Below are 6,000 nucleotides of genomic sequence, written 5' to 3'. Positions count from 1 at the left end.
TCTACTTTGATCGATGAACAGGCTTAGTCCTACAACATCGTTGGAGTATATTGTAATAATTTTTATAGCAAATTCAAACAAACAAAACAGGGGGGAAAATCGTTTGAATTCAAACAGCGCATCTCAAACCCGGGATCTCACCATTTTATAATTCAAACATGTTTTCACAACCATTGGCAAATATCATAATATACTGATGTTTTCATCATGCTATTTTTTGGTCACTAATTTTTTTGTTATTATTTTTTTGGGGTAAATTTAAAGTTTGCATTGAAATGGATTAGAAATTATATAAATCAGTTGCGGAGGCGAGGGCGCACGCGCACGTGGGCGTTCAATGCAATTACGCAATCAATTTTGTCGATGAGTCCAGCTATCCGGTCCGCGCGTGCATGTGGCGATCTATGGTAAGATTACTTCAAATGGAAATTACCTGCTTTAATAATAAAGCATCATGTTGGAGTTTTAACATCGAATATACTTGTGCTTGTTTATAAGATTGTGTAATATAATTCCTTGTCTACGTTTAAATGCAAGCCCAAACCGATCGGTGCCAGTGGCCAAATGCCATTGCACCAGAGACCATCGCATGCCATGCCTGTTTGCGGGATCTGCCCGTTGATCTGAGGCGGAGGTGCGCGGTGCTGGGGTTGTGTTAACCCAGGGAGCCCAGAAGTCGACCGTGCAAAACGAGGGAGACACGGCCCGGGACTGGTACTGGGGTAGATTGGGGTTCCAATAGTATGGTAGTGGATCGTATTACCGAACACTTCATGAGTTCATATCAAACACATTATTCTCATATAATTCACCAAACTTTCACCATAAACATGATAAATACACAATTGGTGCCTACAAAATATGAATATGTAAACATTATTTTTGCCGAAATTGTTTTTCCTTTTTACGATATTACTTAGCTTCCAACCCCGGGGGGGGGGGGGGGGGGGGGGGCCACTTACATTGACGAGTGGATACCATGCGCGACCAAAAAAACATGTAAAAAGGATGTCTTTTTCAAGATAGGGCATGTTACGTACGTAACGTGATAAGGGTGTCAAAAACACACAAATATTGAAAAAAGGGTATCTATTTGATTATTTCGCTCGGATAAATATACGTGTTAAGGGTCAATTTTACGGGGATGATAAAACAAAATCAAAATGTTTTATAAAGGATGTCCTATTTGCCCCAACATTACGTGTTTAGACTAGAGTCTGATTTGCGCGATGTGTGGAAAGTGGGGCCGTACTAAACCAAATGGTGGGTAGGTATAACCATAACCGACGACCGATCGACGGACCCGTGACATAACATTAACAATAAAATATCGCTGTACTTGTTTAGGGGTTCATTTCAGGGAATACTTGCCAAGAGTATCGTTTTGTTTCCAATACTTGTTAAGGGGTGCATTTTTAGAATATGAAAAACAAATCGTTGTACTTGTTTAGGGGCTCAATTCTGGGAACACTTGCTAATAGTATTTTTTTTCAATACTTGTTAAGGGTAGGGTTTCACACGCCAGTACTTGTTAAGGGGTGCATTTTCAGAATATAGAAAATACGTGTTTAGGGTGCTTTTCAAGACCCCATGGTCGCGCATGGTATCCACTCGTCAATGGAAGTGGCCCCTCCGGGCTTCCAACCGGACCCCTCTTCGCATGTGAAATATTTTGGTTACTTGAAAAAGGTATCGTATACCGAACGTGTGTTTTCTATGGGAAAAGTTGAGAAAACAACAAAATCACTGATGAGCTATTTTGACCTTATTTTATCATTTTTAGAATATTAAGACTTTGAAAATGTGTTTTTGACCATTTTTGATCATCTTTCGATTCAAGTTCCCTTTAGAAGGATGTTGCAAAGTTTTGAGCGTATGAAATTATTTTCTGATGCGTACGATGTGCGCGTCCGGTAAAACAAGGCCTGTCGGTAATACAATCACTATAGTACTGATGGTGCTGCTTGTGAGAATAATGAGAATCTCTGTCGGCTGATCTTGCATGTTTCAGAGCTACCAAGTCTCGCGCATTGTGCGTGAGACTCACGCATTCAGGGTCCGTCTCACGATCTCACGCACGGCACCCTTTTCTCTCACGCATCGGGACCCGACAAAAAAAAGTTGCATTATTCGCTAGATTATACGCATTGGCCGACCGCCTTCGTCCACCCCGGTACGTAATCGATCAAGACGAATCGAGAGTTCAGTACAATCAGCACACAGCTAGTCACTAGTAGTGACGTGTGCAGCATTCATGCATATATTTATTACAGTCATGCTACATTGCTGCCAACCATTACGTTTTTGCCGAAATCATTACGTTTTTTCATTCAAATTACGGCATTATGGTTTTTCTTTTCAAATTACGTTTTTTGACAATTTTGATAATGTGTGTGCATAATTGTATGTATGTGGAGTGCGTGTTGAGCCCGAGATGAGCCTGGTACTTGCGCGTGCGTAGTCGCCCACCGGCCGGTTTTCCAACGCACTTTAATAATTTGATAGCGTGAACGTACATATACGTTAGTTGAATATGCGAGCGGCATGCATGGTACGAATCGCGATGTATAGCGACTGGTAAATACGTCTGTAAGGATGATGACGTCATCCAAGATGGCAACTTACGATGACAAACGAAAGGATCGATGATGATTATGTTTTGATCATCATTTGAAAGGAAATAACAGTAACTACGGTCTAAGGTACGATATTTCTGAATTTTATATATTTCATCTTAAATTTGCATGTAATTTCTTTCCTATAAAGTGATGTTTTATGTACAAAAAAACGATCCGAAAATCAGATTTCCGCCGAATGTTAGATCTAACGTTACTGCTAATACGTTGTCTTTACGCACGGGCCAACACTCTTCAGGTGAGTGGAGCCAACGTTTGTTCTTGCAGCGCAGAGCGAGGAGTACGATGAATTGGGTAGGGTAATTCCCCAAATGTAGTAAGAGAAGAGTCCATTTGTAATGGAGGGGGATTTGGAGGTTTGAGGGAAATTATTATTCCATTTGCAAAATTTTACAAAATACTCATCATATATATGAAAGATTGAATCATCAAAAGATATTTTTCATATACCGGTACTTTAAAATTAATTGTAGTGATAAAGAAATGATATTTTGAGGCTATTTTCTTGAATTGATTAATATCAATTCCCTTTGGATAACGGTACTGTCTGGTTAATTTTCATCATCTCGTATCAAACAAATACGATTAATTCGGCTTTGAAAAGACCTGGAAAGCTCTTCATTGTCCCCTGAAGTAATAATTCTGGGTGATATTCAACATTTATTGATAGTTTCACATGATTTATACTAGAGAGATGTCCTACTGCCTTTGGAATTCATTAAAAAAGTCGGCACTTAAAGTATACATCCAAAGAAAATTCACGAAAGTGATGATTATAGACAAATTATATATGAATGGAAAGGTCTTGTCTTTTTATACACAAATATGTCACTAAAAAGTCTTATTGATGTCGTGGAAATGCAAGAAATGAAATTATTAGAGACCCTTCTAAGCCCCCCAGCCGCCCCCAGACCGACAGTTCACGCAGTGAAAACAGTCGAGAATAATGACGTCACACAATCATCGAGCTCATCATCCCTCTGTGCATAATACACTGAATCAACTTACTGACCTCTTCAATATCTTCCGAATTTACCGTTTTCTTCATGTAATGTGACATCCGAATTCTGTTTTCGACAACTTCAGACTATAAGGGAACCAGAACTGTGTTATTTTGCCCGTTTTTTATTGAATTGTGAACTGGAAAGATCGATTTTGTCCACTCGACAGTCTTCGTTGTGTTGCTCTACTAGTACTAACTATTGAAAAACTCCAAGCTGCACGGTCCCATTCACTTGCTCCCGATGCATGTTGCAGGCTATGGCTATGCTGTTTGATCCAGTCAAAAGTCAATTAAGGTAAGCATGTTTGGAAACTGTACTTGTTCTGACGATGCATTCAGGTCAGATGACAGATACAGATCTGATATAAGTTTAGAATCATGCATTTTGGCATAACTACTATTAAAATTAAAAAGTTTTTATTTTAGAAATAATGTTTTTGCACAATTCCACCCAAGGCCAGGGTTCATTACATGCCGCCACGCACAGAAAAATCAAGCCATAGAAGTCGTGTGTTGTGGACCCAAGAAGTGAGATCCCAGACGCCTCCAGGCTAAGCACGCGCGACCCACTAGTTAGAAATCCACTGCCAAACGCGGTTCGTGGTGCGAGGTTAGTATACTTAATACGTGTGAGTGGCACAATTCCAGCAGATTTTTTTCTTCAGATTTCTAAAACTGGTCAGGACTCAGGCAGGCGATTAAATTATTTAGGAGCACTGAGTGGTATGGACCATGGCTGAAAATCTGCTGTTTCAGAGGAATGTTTAAGTTTTTATTATACACAGAATTATATCACCATGATGCCGATGTCATGAAGCCAGACAAATTTTCAGCAGTGATTACCCTGATTCCTGGCCAAAATCACTCACACGTATTGCGAGGTTAGTATTAGTATACTACTAGTACGTATTGCGAGGTTAGTATTAGTATACTAACCACGAACCGCGTTTGGCAGTGGATTTCTAACTAGTGGGTCGCGCGTGCTGGGATCTCACTTCTTGGGTCCACGACTTCTATGGCTTGAATTTTCTGTGCGCGGCGGCATGTAATGAACCCTTGGGTGGGCCAAAATTAGAGTCTGGTGTTTGTTTCTGATTAGAGTGTTGCTGCATATATGTATGCGTAATGCCTTCAACAATGAAGATAAATGCAATCTTTGTAATGACACAGAGACTCAGAGAGCACCGTACCTCAAGTGATGTTCGTGTAGTCTCCACTTCACTACTGGAGTACTGCTACAGCCTACACTACACTACACACCTACCCGGGTAGGTGTGGCGTACATGTACGGTAGTGTAGCGGTAGTGAAGTGGAGTGGGGCCTACACAAACATCACTTGAGGTAGAGCACCAGTGTTCTGAGTGGAACTTTTCAGGTTTCTAAACCTACTATCATTTGTTGTTGACCGGGAATTACATGCCACCGCACGTCATCAATCATCACGATAATTAAATTCATACTTTGATTTGATTATTTAAACTATTTCTTTTTTTCTCTCTTCTACACACAGATCTGCAAACTTGCTGACTCTGGTGACTTCTGGTCTCTGCTTGCTACCTCAATCTGGGAGATTCCATCATGTCCTTTTACTATGATTTGGGTATAGCCATTTTTTTCTTCACTCTTTCCAGGACCTACGGTTTGCAAGTTGTGGACTGATAATGATACAAAAGAAAATTTTTCTTTATCAATCTTGGAAACAATTTTGAGCACAGTTTTGGAGAGAACTAAGAAATTTGACTTGGACAGGAATACAGCTTGTCAAAAATAAAAACACACAATTTAAACGAAAGAACAATTTTAATGTTACTAGGGCATTTTGCGAGAAATGTTATACTCAATCACACGTCCCAAATCAAGGGTAAGTCCTTTGATTAAACATGTAGTTGAATTGCGATTGCAACTCGACCTTATTACGCTTGAATTTGAATTTAAGACTTACGCTTGATTTGCAATTGAACGTAAGTTTCTTGCAGCGCCCCATAATTATGTTTTGTTATCAGATATTTAACGTGCTGATTTTTCTCGAAAGGTATAATATATTTGTCCTTTTAAACGGTATTTGAATATGGGTACGCCTTTTATTTGTTTTCCACAATATTTATTGCATGTATGAACAGAAGTGAAATATTTATTGTGAAGCACTGTGAATGTTGTGTGATGGTTCATCATTTTTGTTATAAGACTGAAAGCCTGGTGGATGTGAGGAAGTGGCCTGGATGAAAGAAAAGTGAACATGTGTCCAATTACTGATTTGCATATTCTAAGACAATTTTGTTTCTGGATAAATTTTGCTATGCATTCCCTACATTAAGAGTAAAGGAGAAGTCCACGCAATCAAAAATTCATTTGAATTTAAAG

General features: G+C 39.4%; 1 protein-coding gene across 1 annotated transcript in view; it reads left to right on the top strand.

The window, feature by feature from the left end:
* The first annotated feature begins 328 nt into the window (after positions 1 to 328).
* The window catches only part of LOC129254054 (dehydrogenase/reductase SDR family member 1-like), a 28,814-nt gene continuing 23,142 nt past the window's right edge, over positions 329 to 6,000 (top strand). The window contains exon 1 of the mRNA XM_064095068.1: positions 329 to 407. The gene's annotated coding sequence lies outside the window, so the exon portion shown is untranslated. The remainder of the gene's footprint in view (positions 408 to 6,000) is intronic.

Source organism: Lytechinus pictus, chromosome 2, assembly GCF_037042905.1.
Source record: "Lytechinus pictus isolate F3 Inbred chromosome 2, Lp3.0, whole genome shotgun sequence".
NCBI lineage: Eukaryota > Metazoa > Echinodermata > Echinoidea > Temnopleuroida > Toxopneustidae > Lytechinus > Lytechinus pictus.
The sequence above is the reverse complement of the archived record's forward strand: the minus strand, read 5'-3'. Positions and strand labels throughout refer to the sequence as shown.